Source organism: Eubalaena glacialis, chromosome 4 (assembly GCF_028564815.1).
Source record: "Eubalaena glacialis isolate mEubGla1 chromosome 4, mEubGla1.1.hap2.+ XY, whole genome shotgun sequence".
Taxonomy (NCBI): domain Eukaryota; kingdom Metazoa; phylum Chordata; class Mammalia; order Artiodactyla; family Balaenidae; genus Eubalaena; species Eubalaena glacialis.
Window position 1 is genome coordinate 31,401,961 of NC_083719.1, and position 15,973 is coordinate 31,417,933.

At 40.4% G+C, this 15,973-nt stretch overlaps 1 long non-coding RNA gene across 1 annotated transcript in view; it reads left to right on the plus strand.

Annotated features, from left to right (window-relative positions):
- The window catches only part of LOC133089637 (uncharacterized), a 55,213-nt gene extending 40,971 nt beyond the window's left edge, over positions 1 to 14,242 (plus strand). Inside the window, exons 2-3 of the long non-coding RNA XR_009700726.1 lie at positions 8,696 to 8,742; positions 14,165 to 14,242. This is a non-coding gene — a long non-coding RNA (uncharacterized LOC133089637). The remainder of the gene's footprint in view (positions 1 to 8,695; positions 8,743 to 14,164) is intronic.
- The last annotated feature ends 1,731 nt before the right edge of the window (positions 14,243 to 15,973 follow it).

Here is a 15,973-nt window from a genome sequence, read left to right on the forward strand (position 1 = left end):
ACTTTTGGCATTTGGCATTTGTTATAGTAGCTTGTATTTTTTTCCAGATGACTTTAGTGTATATGTCAGCACTATGTACATAGAGCTCTATTTTTTTTTTAAATAAAGCAGAATTCAGTCTAACCCTTTTATACAGAAGAAAATAAAGCCACATGGAAAGATTTCATTTTTCAAATGTACTTTCAGCAGACAGAAAATTTAAATTCGGCTTTTGTGGAGAGCAGGTTGCGTTTGTTTCATGTCGTTCTCACTGTTGACTCTGAGTTTGAAGAGTGTTGCACTGACTCTTGGCTTTGCATCGCGTACAACATACCTCTTGCCCTAGTGTTTGGACAGATGTGAAGAGTAAGGGGGACTTGAGCAGATATTTCGGACAGCCAGACCAAGTCAGACATTCTTGGAAACTGATGCAATCTAGGTTTCAGCAGAGACTGTAAAGCCCCAACGGCATTTATCGGTTCCACAGTGAGGCGTTGGGGGCTCTCAAGCCAAGCAGTGGCATCTGCGGCCCCTGCTGGTTTGACACTTACACGCCAGCTAAAACAGAAACCCCTTTCCCAAGATAGCTGGATTGCCTTCATCTGGAGATCTGACCACTTTGTAGAATTTGAAGAAAACTCTCATAGAATCACGGAATAAAGATGTCTGCCAAGAAATGTCCTGGAAGACATCTGCCCTATGTATGCGTGTAATAATCTTCTGTTTGAAAAACAAAACTCATATACAGTGTAGCTTGTAATCTATATTTTGCTTGAGAAAGAGAATGGTTGTGAATAGAAGTACATCTGGGTCTCTTTAAAATACCAAGCACCTCACTCATTAATAAATGTGTAAACATCGATTGTAATCAGCCATGGTTGGGTGACATCTCTTCTCGCCTAAAGACGGGTTTAGAGCAGGTTGGAGATTCTGAGGACATGTTGCCAGAGATGGAAGCTCTAAGGGGAAAAACAGATTCCAATGTGAAAGGCACAGCCCTAAAGGAGAGCATTAGGGGAGATTTCCTACCCGTGGACTGCTCTTGAGTATTTCATTAAGAAGAGACTAGTGGCTTGGACAGTATGGAAAAAGCCAGGTAAGCATATTCAAAACTGTGTGTTTCTTAACAAGATGATTGGCAGCAAGTGTAGATTAATATGTAAGATTCAATAAAAATTTGAATTGAAAGCAACTGTAAAATTATTAAAAATCAAGTAAGAAGGGACAGTATTTTCTTATTTTTAGCTGTTTCATTTTTTCTGGATTCTTTTTACTTTGGTTGTATCTAGTGGTTCATAAACAAGACTTTTGAGCTTTCTATTTTATTATGAATAACATTTAAATATTTTGATATATCATTGTATGTCTTCCCTTGGTATTCTTGGTATCTAATGTAAGGTATTTTAAATTTCAGGTTGCGAGTGATTAGTGAGTGGGATAATCTAATTTAATGGTGTGTGACCAGTATTTTTTCTTAATGTTTTACGAAGTGTGATTTACATACAGAAAAGTGCACATACAGTTTGATATATCTCCACAAATTGAACACACCCATGTAACCAGCACTGAGATCAAGAGGCACCAGCTCCCTAGAAACACCACCCCCCATAGTGACTCCTTCAAAGCACTACCCCTCCAAAGGTAACCCACTGTCCTGACTTAGAACAGCGTAGATTTTCGTTTTGGCTGGTTTTGAACTTTATATAACTAGAATCATAAAGTATGAACTCTTTTGTATCTAACATTATGTGTGGGAAATTCATTTATATTATTGCAAACAACTGTAGTGCTTTATTGTATGAATACACTAACCTTTATTTATCCATTCTACTGTTGATGAGCCTTTGTGTAGTTTCCGATATTTGGCCTTATGAACATTTCTTCTGTTCATATTCACTTCATGTTCACTTCTGTGAACATTCTAAACAAGTCCAATGGTGGATACATGTATTCATTTCTCCCGAGTATGTACCTAAGAGTGAAATTGTTGGGTCATTGGATATGGTATATTCCACTTTAGTGGACCCTACCAAAGAGTTTCCCAAAGCGGTTGTCCCAACTCAGAATAGAATATCATAGAATAAATAGAAATAGAATAGAATGGAATGGAAAAGAAAATGGAAACCTGCATCACATGCTGTAGTGGTAATTATTGTTTCTTCAAAGTTTCATTTCAATTATATAGATATTTATGTTTGTACTAGATCTTAAGATGAAATGTATTCCTTCTTTTTCTGAGTTTCCATAAAGAAGTTTAAGAAGCACTTGTCTAATCTTAAGGCTCAAGTCCAAACAATTATATTGACTGTACTGCTTTAACAAGCAACAGAAATTGCCCTGGTGTCAGTGAGTAATAGAAAAGGCTCTGTGAAGAGTAGGGAAATCATAAGTTCTTTCAGGATCTGAACCAATTTTCAATAATAATAATATTGAGAAGTATGCTGTGATAAGAGCCGCACAGAGAAATGAAAGCATGAAGTTGAATAATCACTTGTGATTCGGGGGCAGTCAAAACAGCAACCTGGGTAATTTCATGTGATCATTTCTGGTCTTGGGTACTGAGAGTGCTTGTGGAGTGTCCCTTAAAAGGTCTCTCCTCACACACAGCTCCAGCTTACCCAGCTCTCAACCAGGGAAATCAATCACTCCTCAAGTCCAAGGCAAAGGGCTAATTCCATCATAAGAAGGAAGATGTGTAGTTCACATACAAAACATATTTGCCTGCGTTTCCTGATTGATCATCCAGAGTGGTTAAGACTCATTAACAGACATCATGAAGAGTATAGCGTAGTTGACTGCTTGAGATTATATCCTGCTTCTACTACTTACTACCTATGTCTCCCTCCCTCCCGCCCTCCCTCCCAGTTCTGATTACGAGGGTGGCACCTATTGCGTATTGTGGTTCTATCTTTTAGGCTTATGGTTCCATTAAAAGTACAACTCTGATCATGTCATTCCCTTGCTCAATATCCTTCAGTGTTCCCATTGCCTTCAGGGAAAATTCTTCATGTGGCTTACAAAGTCCTGTGCCCTCTGGCCACTCCTTACCTCTCCTTATGTTACCTGTCGACTAACATTGCCCCTTGCTTTCAACCACGTTGAACTCCCTTTGGTTTTCTGAAAGTGCCAAACTCTATCTGTCTTTAAGGACTTACTGTGGGAAGTTCCCTTTCCCTCTTTTGTGCCTGGCTAATTGCTGCTCTTCTTTCAGGGCTCATCTTAGATGACACTTTCTCCAGGAGGCTTTCCCAAGGTGTGAATTATTTGTCCTTGTTCCTATTGATTCTTGCTGTTTACTAAATATGCTGTATTGTATTTGCTTATTTATTTTCTTCCTCAGAGGATGTCTCTCTCATTCATCTTTGTATCTTTAAAAGTGTTCATCAAGTCAATCATGAAACACAGGGTATTCTCTGAAGGGTGGATTTGCAGATGACTTTTCATTTCTTTCTACTTATCTGTTGTGACTTACTTTTGTACAGTGAACAGGAATTATCTGTGTTGCAAAATTGTAAAAGTTTGAAATCAGTTAAATATCAAAAAGTAAATTAAAAAAAAAACCCCAGATGACTGCAGAAAAATGATAAAGTTGGTACCTATTAGTGAGTCTGTTATCTGTGGCTGGTGTTTAAAGGGTGAATGAATTCAGGACCCCTAGCCACCCCTATCCCAAGCTTATATTTGTTAGTAGGATTTAGGGTGTGGAGATTGTAGGGTCCAGCCTATTAAAGACAGGTGGAATCAGAGAGGATATGTGTATGATTAAAGAGGGGAGGGTCATTTAGGAGAAACAGATGGGAACAGCTGTGAAAGGTCTTTGGAAAACTGGAAGAAAATAAAAGGTTTGCAAGTATAAGAAAAAATAGGAGCTACAGAACCAGGAAATACGAGCAGAATCTGGAGGAATAAGAAGTACAAAGTATAATAGAGAGAGAAGAGGGAATAAAGGAAAAAAAAGAAAGGAAGAAAGGAATAGGGCTCAGTAGGGAAAAAATATATCAGAAAGATATGTAGGGAACAAGTCAGGAAGGAATAGAAGTTAAGACTGTTGACATGTCCTACCCAGTGTGGGACATCTGGTCTCCTGCTGGTGGTAGATCTGCCTCATTTTCAGCCCTCCAGGTGCAGCTGTCATAGCCACAAGGTGCTGGAGGGATTTCTGAATAGTACCCTTTGGGTCACTCTTTTCTTTGGGAGGTTTTGTCTTCCAAACTTAAGTGCACTGGGCCTCTGGTGTGAGCCATTTATTTACGTTTTGAAATGTGAGCATTGCCTGTGAACTTTCCCTACCCTGCTGTATCTGTGTGCCTGGGACAAAAGACATGACTTAGCTGTCAGTGCACTGAAGTATGCAGCCTGCCTGCAGGTCAGGTCACAAAGCAAAGCTGTTTAAAAAGTATGGGGCTCCTCTTGGGAGACAGCTGTGTGTCCATGCAGCATTTGTCAGCTGTGCTAAAGATGGAATTGAGGACAGAAAGGAACATCCAGAACACTGTATGAATGGAAGGGTGCCATAAAGTGTTTTAAACTGGTGTGAAGTCAGGTTTGAAGTGTTGAGGTCAGAGTGTAAGTTTTCTTTCCCCTGGAGCCTATGTCATTCTCTGGCAGAGTTTCAGAAAGCTAGTTGTGGTAGGTACAGAATGGCTGCACTGAGACTCATTGACCGTGAGTCTTCCTGCTAGTTTACCAAGGTGAAGCCTATGGTACAGAGTCTGGGGTGATCATATTTCCTTGGGCTTAGGAGGAGGTAATGGTCATACTGTATCATTTATTTTCTTATCCTGCCACAGATTCTGCTTTTAACCATGGACACTTGGTCTTAGAAATACACACTCTTGGCCACTGTCTAGTGAGTCTGACTAATAAAATTGATCTTGAAGCTGAAAGGGCTAAGACAGGTGGTTAAATTACCTGTTATTTGCAGGGAGGAATTTAACCTTCATGAGATGATCAAATTCAATATATGGAACAACATGGGTTGAGTAGGGCAAAACTTGTTTTACATTGTGGCCTTGAATTTATTTATGAGGCTACAGAGATGACTGTTGAGTTTGGTTGTTAAATTGGTAAACAATCACAGAAAGTAGAATTGGGCAGAGCTAGGATGGCCCACTGGCTCCAGGGACTCATCCTTTTCTGCCTTTGACATGGGCTGCAGGCAACTTTCCACTTTTTGGTGTTGCTCTGCCATCGGAATGATTCACATCTAGTACTATGTATTTCAGTCCAGAGTCTGAATGTAATGTTTAATGACCCATTATGGAAACTATTCTGTTTGTAGATACCCACACTCATATGGAAAATATTGAGACTCATTCATGTCTCTGCCTTCGGGAAACAGTTATGATATTGTGGAAATGGCATGGATTTAAGCATGAGATTGTCCTAGCTTCAAATCTGAGCCTGACCACATACTTACCAGAAAACCTTGGACCATTTATTTAACCTCGTAGCTTCAGTTTCCTTACCTGTAAGATGAGGATAATACTATCTACTCATGCAATTGTTGTGAATGTTAGATAGGAAAATGTGTATATATTAGGGTTCTTCATTGCGTACAACAGAATTTGCTTTGACTAATTTAAGAAGAAAGGTATTTGTTAAGGAATATTAGCTCACGGAATTGTTGGGAATGCAGAAAAATGGTCTTCTAGGCTGGGCTGGAACTGACCTGCTAAGAGAGATGCTGCCACATTGAGTCCCAGAACCAGGTTGCCTCTGCCCTCATCAGAACTTGATAAATCAAAAGTGGTCATTGCTGTTGCCATTCCTGGAAGAGCCAAATGCTTCCACCTTCATGCTTCCCAGAAAAGCTGGACCCACCTGAGTGGCCTCCACATCTCACTGCGCACTTCTCTTACCTCCAGTCCTAGTATGCTTTTCTTCGAAGAGTTACGGTCCTTTTACAAAGATTACTCCCAAGTGCTTTGCATTTTGCCCTCTGATTGTTGTTGCTACCTTGCTACCCAGAACGACTTTCCCTCTGCTCTCCACCCATCAAAATCCTAGTAACCTTAAAGACATATCTCAAGTTCTCCTGTTCCAAGCTTCACAGAATTAAGTCATTCCTCTATCCTTCAAATTTTAAAATGACCTCTGTCTGATTACCCTCAATTCTCAGCTGTTGTTGTCTTTACCTGTTATTTTAAAATTTTATTGTGCAAATATTTTTTTTTGCATTTTAATCTGTTCTCCTCAAGTAAATTATAAGTTTCTTGATAGCAAAGATACCTATATAAAATTGGGCAGTCTCTGTAGTAATGAGAACATGGTATATATTCAACAAATATTGTTGATAACAAACCAGCTGGACTGTTAACATACTTAAAACTGGCTCCATTAGGAACTACAGTGGGTGCTGTGAAGAGCTACAAAGATCCAACTTCAGGGCTAAAGGACTTATTCCTCCATCTGTTTTACCTTAACTTGGGATAGCTCTGAAGGACCATCTGGCTTCAGGGTTCCCTATGGGTTTGGTAGAGGTGTTTGTTAAGACTATATCACAGCCCAACTTCTCCCTCTTCTCAATCCCTGCTTCTGAGTCCCTTCTTTTCCTTAGATGCTCATCTTGGGAGCACTCCCTAATAAACTTCCTACACACTTATCTCAGGGTGTTTTCCTGGGAATTCAACCTGCAACAGGAACTGTGTGATAAGATAAAAATAATAAACGATTTGAAGGTTCTGAGCTTTGTTTGATGTGTTTGAAAGAAAAAGAAGTTGTTCAAATTTTGGCAAGTTTTTTTATGCCTGCATATTTGAAACCAGAGGCGTGTAATTATTATTATTGTTGTTGTTATTTTCAAATGAGGATCTTAAAAAGCATCAGTGACTAAGGTGTGTCTTTGCATTCAGGTAGGATCTACCACCTTATTCAGAGAGCGCTACATGAAACCACAATTAGGATAGTTTTAACATGTATGTCTTATTTTCTTACACACAAAACCTTTGAAAAATTACTGATGGGTACTGCCTGATGGAAACGGAATACACCATAATGTTGGTAAAAGACCATTACTAATTTGAGTTTTCTCAGTGAATTTGAAAAGTGGAGTAAAACTAGAAATAATAAGAGCATAAATAAATGTTTAAAAATTAATTGAATTTTCAAAGACTCGCCATCAACTTAATATAAATTGTATTTATTAACATCATTGTTTTGCAGTGAGAAATCATGCATTTGGGAAGATATTAGCTGTTATTTTACAATGATTCTATTTACAAGTGGAACTAGGTTTCTTATGGAATTTGTAATTATCCTACACGTGTGACATGGCTGTCCCCACCCTCCCCCAGATCAGAGTCATGCAGCGAGAAGCAATCTTAGATTTCAGCCAGTGAATCTATATCTCTCAATTTACATATAAAAATAAAGGAAATGAAAAAACATGTCCAGAGTCAAGATCCGTCTAATAGCCAAGCCAGGCATCTAATCCAGGATCTTCAAATTTCATCCATTGTGTGTGGTAGCCCCTTCCCTGTGTCTGTCTTTGAGAGATTATCTATGTAAATTATCTCTCACTCAGGGCTGAAGGATCATTTCTATTACTTGTATTTTTTTATGCTATGCCAAACAATTTGAGGCATTCACAGGTCAGAGTGTCTGAATTCCATAAAATAACAAAAACCCAAACAAATTTAATTCAGTTAAAAGATTGATTTTTTTTTTTTTTTGGCCTCCATGGTGCCTAGCAGGTGGGTTGACAGAAATATTTACTTCTCAAATGACTGTTGTTCCTGCTCTGATGACATCTGGTTGCTTTGGCATAAACAAATAAAAGAAGACAGAGGGGAGCAATAACCTCTATCTTATATGTAATTAAGTTCAACTCAAAGGCCAAGTAATAAAAGAAGATATATTTTTGAAGTGTCTCCCACTCCACTCTCCATAAATCAGCTTTTTTTGCATCAACCTGACCTGCTCAGAGAGACCTATGAACCTCTGGCTTGTTCCTCTCACTTGAGGTTGGGAGGCTGGCAAATATTGACTGGCCATGGGTCCTCAGTGGGGCTGTGTTTCTAGATTTGTTTAGAAACTTGGAATGGTTAATCAGTCTTCTGGTGGGGAAAGAGTGTGTCTATCATGTTAGCCTGGAACCAGAGACAGAGTCAGTGGCAGTTGGGCCCAAAGTAAATGGCGATTTTGCTTTTATTTGGCTAATTTTCTTCTCCATAGACAGTCAAATGGGCGTATAAAATAGAGTAAATATTTTGGCCATATTTGGTTGTCTTCATGAATCAAATCTACCATGTACTGTTCTGTCACCTCTAGAATGGTCAAGGCTATCCAGAGCTGTTTTCCTACAACCTGTGTAACAAACAAACACGATCTATAACCAGAAAACAAAAAGGCAAATGGAAGTATATACACCTATTCTAAGAGTAAACTTGATATTTGACTCCAATGGAGTTTAAGGTCTCAGTACCTACGTACCTTTGTTGGGGTTCTAACACATTTTGGAAAAGTAGTTTTGGGGGCTCTCTATGACTTTCTCAACCCCAAACAGATCTTGCTTGTAACTGTTATGCATCAGATAATAGAAGCTTGGTTTCCAGACCCCTACCCTTTAGTGATAACTACCTTATTAAATACAATTATTTCTTTAAGGTGAAATAAAATGTCAGCTTGAAATTGTGCAGTTGCAACCCATCTTGGGAAGGACTCATTCCCTAGTTCTCACACGATGATGTTTATAATTATTTTCATTTCCCAACAGACATTGATTACTGGCAGATAGATCATCCCTGACATGCCAGCCGGAGTGTAAGTACACGGGTCTCTCTAAATAGATATTCTTTTTTCCCAAATGCAGTCTTCAAAGTTTTAACTTTTACCAATAACACTCCATTATATTTAGGGATTATCACTATGCATGGTGAGGTTTTATATTTGTACTTGTGAGCCTCAAAGTTACACAAATCACAGAGGCCAGGTCTATATTATTGCCACTAATACTACTACAGTGGCCATTTATTGACTGTGGACCATGTGCTAGGCACTTTGTATATACTATAGTTAATCCTTTCTATAACAGAGCAAGTTAGGTGTTATTATATCTATTTTATATATGGAAAAACTGAGAGTGGAAGAAATGAAATAATCTAGCTGGGGCCTCACAGCTGACTTGTAACAGACTTGGGTTTCAATGCCAGTTCTTTCTGGGTTTAAAGATCTTAATTTTTCATTTTTTCACTCGGAAAATAATATCTGTGCAATGCAAATAATTTGGGAATGGATTAATCTAGCCATTTTCCATATTGTAGTTGAATATAGAAATATTCTGCTTTCCTCTTTCTTTTTTTGTAAATGGTGTGAGTCACTCCCTTTGTCTCTAGACCTAACGTGGTAGCTGTAATACTTAAAATCACAAGCCATCCATGGGAATGGTAAATAGTGCCTGGGTTCAAATTCCATATCAGCCACTTACTAGCTGTGTGACCCCAGGTAAGTCACTCAGCCCAATCGCACAGGGAGCTCTGTAGCCTAAATGACACTTTAGGTTTGTCCTGCCTTGAGGTAAGATTGCTGAACTTTGATACTCCCTCACTGGTCAACTATTGGCTAAGGGCCAGGAAATGGAGGAGAGAAGAGAGGATGCAAAAGTCCATGTGATCTGCACATGTGACAAAGTGGTGTTGCCGGTGTTAGTCACTAAAACATCAAGAACACAGGGACTGTGGGACACACAGAACTGGCCAACCAGGTCTGAGGGTCGCCAGAGCACAGGCAGGGTCCTGTGCAATGTGGGAATCATTTCCCCATTTATCTAATGTACTGTGGGCGTGTCCTGTGCTATAGGAATGGCTGCCTGGCAAGACTGCTCAGGGCAGACCCTCACTGTTCTAAAGCTGTGGTTCCTGCCACTTTTGAGGGCACCTGGGATCCTTTTCTCCCTCTGTCCTCTTTCTGCCTTGATAAAGCAGAACCTTGGCCTGGTGCCGAGACAGCGGGTATATGAAGAGGAGTAAGTCAAGGTCTCTGCCGTTTGCAGAGCTCACTGGCTTGTGGGAGAGGCAGCCATGTATACAGTTGGCTAAAATAATTCCTAAAGACAACAACATTGGGGCTACGAAGCACAGTGCTATGGAAACACAAGAGGAGGAGTAGAGAATTCGAAACGGAGCTTTGAGGGAAAATTCATGGCAGTGGTGGCATTTCAGCAAAACCTTGAAGGATAAATATCAGTAAGATTTTCCGATGGGAAAGAAAGGGAGGGCCCTGCAGACTGAGGGAACAGCATGAGCAAATACTGTGAGAAAGGAAGCATGTGGTTTGCTCGGGGCAATGAATAGTCCACTGGCTACCTTAGTGCCATGTAAATCAGGAGAAGCAGGGCCTTGATGCTGTGGAAACTTTCACATGAGGACAGGGCTGTCGCCGTGACCAGCTTCTATAGCTGTGGTGCTCTCACACTGGTTTCATTGCATTATAGCAAAGGTGTGCTTGGGAAACTCTCCTCATAAATGACTGAAAAAGGAGGTCCCCATGGAAGTTTCTGTTGACACCCAATGACAATGGAAATAACATTCCAAACTGAAGTGTAAGACCAGGATTTACAAAGCAGTTGCCTGAAAACTTAAGACCTTGAACCCTTCATCCATATTGAGGATGTAAAATGGTCTAGGAGAGGAGTACATTTGAAAATTTGTGGAGATCATTTTTGGGGAGAGGAAGTTCAACCCAAAAGAATCCCCCAGAGGAGTTGTTCCCCATCCTCTTCAAATAAAGAGAAATGGGCTTCTAGGACACCCGTTGGACTTGTGTGTCCCTTTAGGCTGTTCTTGTGTCTGACATCGCCCGGAAAGCCCCAAAGCTGAGATAGACAGGCTAGTTACTGTGACCTGAGGAGTGAAGGAGAGTTTGCTCTGCGGTGAGATTGATTAGCACTTTCAGAGTTGTCAGGGCAGATAACAGGGCTGCAGCAAGAGATAACAGGTGTGGTGTCTCCTTACGTCCTCTCTGAAAGGAGGGACACCCAGACCGCAGCAGGGGGAAGCTGGAGGCACAGCTGGATTTCTTAGGGCTAAGGAAGGAGTAAGCCACCACTGGCAGAGAAGCTGGCAGAGAAGTGCATTCTGCTGGTGCAGACCTACAGTTATGGAGCATTTCCAAAGAACCCAGAAAAGTGCCCATGAGAGATTTATCTTGAGACGCCTGCCAGGTCCCGAGAGTGGCAATGCTGAAGTATCACAATAAGATCAGTCAAGTAAGAACATACCTGCCTGATTTCCTCTACTTCTTCCATGACTTCTGATTCTGAGGTGTCAGAAAACACATTTAGCAAACTGAGGGAGGAGGAATAAAAGTGCTGGGCCATGGAAGAGGGAAGACATTTTCTTTAGCCCCTTTCCCTGATCTTAGGCTTCTTGTGTATAGTTAGGCCCTAGCTTGGGGTAGGGGTGACGGGGGGAGGGGGGAAAGATTTAACTTTATAGCAAGCCTGACATTTACATGGGATTAGACATTTATAATAATGGATTGAGACTATTTAAATTTCTTAAAGCTTATCAGAAAAGTTGAGAGACTGCCCAAATTTTCATCCAAGGGTATCCACCGATTAAGCTCCACTGAGTAAGTCATTTTATGGCTAAATCCTCTGAGTTATGCTTGTTTAATGTAGTGGTGACACCACTAATTATTCTTAAAATTGTTTCCATGAGAAAAACTCACCCAGTTCCCAAAAGATGGAATACAGCACATCAACACTCCCTATTTGCCCATGTTAGGTAATACTATGATGGTTATAAGCATGCAGGACAGTGAATGAATGATTCTGATATAAGAGCCAAATAAGTGATCCTGGCTCCTATTATCACCCCGAATCTACAGTGAAATGAAACACTGTCTGCAAGTGAACTGCTTAAATGGTCTCAGCATCAGATAGGTGGGATCTTGCCACCAGAGTCCAGGTCTTCACCTTCCTTCCTCCACCTTGAGCCACAGACCCTTCGTTAAGTTCACCACCTCCTACCACGCCCCTTAACAGGGCACTGACCCCACTGGTTCCCAGTCAAAGGCAAGGAGACATTAGTTTTCCCCAGTGGGGTTCTGCTAGGCCTTCAGGACTGGAATAAAAGGCAGCCCCTATGCTCACACTCAGGGAGTGACTACCTTGTCTGAGCTCTTCTAAGAACTATGTGCTAAGCACTTATAGAGCCTGTGGACCTTATTCAGTCCTGCTTAAGCATTTTGTAGAGCAAAGTTTTCTTCTAGATGGAAGTCTGCACACTTCAGCCCATTGGCCAAAATCAGCCTGTTTTTCTGCCTGTAAGCTAGTAATGGTTATTATTTTTTAAACATTTGGCGGGGGGTGGAGGGGGGGAATCAAAAGAAGAAACAGTATTTTGTGACATGTGAAATTATATGAAATTCACATTTCAGAGTCCATAAATAAAATTTTATTGGAACACAGCCACGCTCATTCATTTACATATTGTCTATGACTACAATGAAAGTTGAATACTCGCAACAGAGACCATATGGCAAAGCCTAAACTATTTACTATCTGGCCCTTTCCAGAAAAACGTTTGCCAATTCCTGATCTAAACTATGACACTATCTCCTACTTATGATTTTATCTTGATCCAAGAAGGTTCTGTTTTCCACGCATTAACCATTTTTGATTCTGATGTTTAGGCTGTAGCAATCATGGGGTTGCTGATTTAGAAAATGAATCTTCCCCTGCTAAATTATTTCAGTGTGATATAGTGGGCAGAGAACTCACAAAGTTAGGACCCCTGGAGATGAGGCTTGATTCTTTCATTAGCCTAGAGACTAGGTAAGTCAGTTCAGTGAACGCTGGGGGCTTTGAGGAGTGAACTGTTTAACAGGTTTTCAACCTGTGCTTTGAGGAATTCTGGTCAGTCTTTGAGGATCAAATAGACAAGGGGTTCCTAGTACCCCACTACTTGATCTTCAACCAGAGTCCCCTCAAGAGTATGGACTTTACATAGTGGCCATTTGCATAAGATTTTAATGGATAGAAAGAACTGGCTACTAAGCATTTTTTGAAAAGCCATAGAATCAGATCATCCCCAAGATCCCTTACTCTCCCATGAGACTGAAAGGAAGGAAGAGCTTTTGGGATCTGATACTACTCAGACGTTTAAGCCATAGACAGGAGATGCTGATCATCAAATTCTAAATCCAGCTTGTTGGCATATTATGTAATAGTCCACCTGTTTCAGTTTTTGCATCTGGACAGCAGAAGTGGCACATAACTGGGTTCTCCAAAACATATGGTAGTTATGGCAGTATTTACTATTTGGAGAAGGAATGGTAGCCTGGCTAGTTTATTCCAATTTTTGGCTTACTAAAAACTCACAGATGTGGATTCCACCAGGGAAGCTGAAAGGTGAGAAGCATCTTATTACTTTCACGTCAACTCTTGGGGTTGACAGAGCTTTGATAAGCAATTCTCTAAAAACAGTTTGAAATCAGTATTACTTAACACATTCAAGAGTAGATCAGTATGGTTTTAACTGGTGAAGTTTGTTAGAAAAGCCTAAAAAGGGTGGAAATAATAAGCCACAGTGTTTCCTGACTCCCTAATGTAGACATGACTGGCTATTTTTAGATGCATTATCTTTGAGTTGATAAACATTTTCAGTTATTATCTTAAGAAGGCAAGCTTAACTGAATTTGCAGTTCACATTCGCTGTGTTTTATGCCCGTTTACAAATGACCGTTCATCCGCCCACTCGAAAAGATTAATGATAGAAGGCAGGCAAATTGCTTAAGATACAGATTTGATTTATTTTTACTAAATAATGCTTAATAGTGGGTACATTGGAGAGATGGTACTGATAATGTTTCTACAGTTAAATTTTGGAAGTACAAGTGAGTGAAGAAGTAGAAGGGATGGTCAAAGGAATAATAGAAGAGTCCATTAAATTTTATTTTAAATAGGCATACTCAATTTATTCAATGATAGTGTATTAACCCCCATATACCAAGCACTGTGGTGGATATGACAATGAATTAATTAGACAGAGACTTGTATTCAAGGGACCCACTGTCTGGAGAGGGGTTCAGAGGCAAAGAATGGATCCTCTCTGTTTAACTCAGAAGATACCACCCTTCTCTGGCCCACCGACCATTAGCAACTTGGGGCCCAGCTAGTGGGGAGGGCTCAGCTTGATGAAAACATTGCATGAAACGGATAATTCTCTCTCATCTTTTTCAGTGCTCTTCCCCAGCTTCCAGTTTTGACAGCGTTGACTTATGTTTCAAATCATCTTCAGACAGGAGATTTGAGGAGGCTTCATGGGCTTATAGTCCTATCCATTCATCATGAGGTTTGGAGCCATGTCTGTAATGGAACATTTGAGAATAAAACTGTGGAAGCTCTGAATCCAGATCTTCCCACTGTGATGTTTTACCATCAGGGTTCCCAGGGGAAACCTGGGATCCCCAGCCCTGTTCTTCAGTTGAGACTGAATTGTTGGCTCTGCCCCCAACCGCTCTGTTACTCCTGGCCAATCACTTGATTTTCCTTCTCAGGTCCCTGGAGTGGGCAGTGAGGGCTAGCCCTTCCTCTACCTGCTCTCCCTCATGGTATTATTGTGGTACTTCACTGGAAGATAGCTCTTAATTTGCTTTCATTGGAAGCTTCCATGAAAGTATATGATCAAGATTGAGAAGGCATGGTGGAAATAAGTATCCCAAGATTTACAGTTACATTGGGGTGGCTAGGGGGACGGAGGGTGTATTTCAAAACCTGGTTCAATCTTCGGAGTTGGGGACTTGGAAAGGAACTTGGACTGTGGAGGGTTCGAATTTGTTAGTTCTTGGCCAAACATAACTTTCCATTCCTAAGGAAGAAGTCTATAAAAAGGCCATTTGGACTTCAAAGAGATGATATTTTGATGCATTAAGTGTACATATGAATCAGAAACATGTGGATTAAATTTCCCTTTCAAACACATGGCCTTGAAAATTTCAGGGGGAAGTGTTTGGCAAAGTGTGCCTGGGATTTGGATAAAGATGGAGCTTTTTTTTTCATGTTTGAGAAGTTTTATCTTCTTCCACATGCCCCTGTGTGATGTGATTGACATAGCCCTAATGTACACTCAGAGGGTGGCAGGGGAAATTTTGCCTTCTGGCGAATAGATATTGAGTTTATGAAAGGAGAGTAGGACATGGACCTTCATTGGAGGGGTCACTGCAGTTTACAAATACCCCAAACCCAACCAAACAATTTTCTCCTGGAATAAGGGCATGGGAAAGCAAGACACCAATTACACTGGCGACAAGTGCTGCGGGACAGCTGGCTCTGTTTTAATGACTAGTGTCCTACCCTCTCAGTCCAAGACCACCATCAATATTGGTGTGACCTTTGCTAGGCAGCCTGTAAAGAACTCAGAAGGAAAGCCAGCCCTTCTGAGCTTGGCTGCCAAGGCACCAGTCTCTGCATAAACTTAGGTTCATCTACAGTTCACTGCCTATAGTATGTACAGGATGCCTTTTTGGGTTCCTCTAGAAGAGACTACCTGTGTCCAAGAGGAGCTAGAAAACTTGACTAATGTCAGCTTCAGTGCAGCTCTCCAAGGTGAATGATGATGACCTTCCAATCAAATAAAAGAGGGCCTACCATCTGTCTTAGGGAAGAATATGGAGCCCAAATCATTGTTTGGTCAAAGGTTACACTCAACATTCTTTCTTTCTTTTTGTTCTATAATAGTGTGGTTTTTTCCCTGAATATAAATAATTCTTGCTCATTGTAGAAAATTTAAAAAACACAAAAAACTATGCTGCAGAAAATAAAAATCACCAGAATCCAATAACTCAGTCACCATTAACATGGACAGTTTTCCATGTCATTAAGTATTTTTCAAAAACATTACATAGCCTTTTCAAATTCCATAGTCTGGATGTTTCAGAATGCATTTGACCAATCTCCTATTGTTGATATTTTAGTTTCCAATTTTTTTGTTATGATAATGCAGAGATAAACATTCCTAAACATAAATCTGTGTTCCTATCTCTGATTATT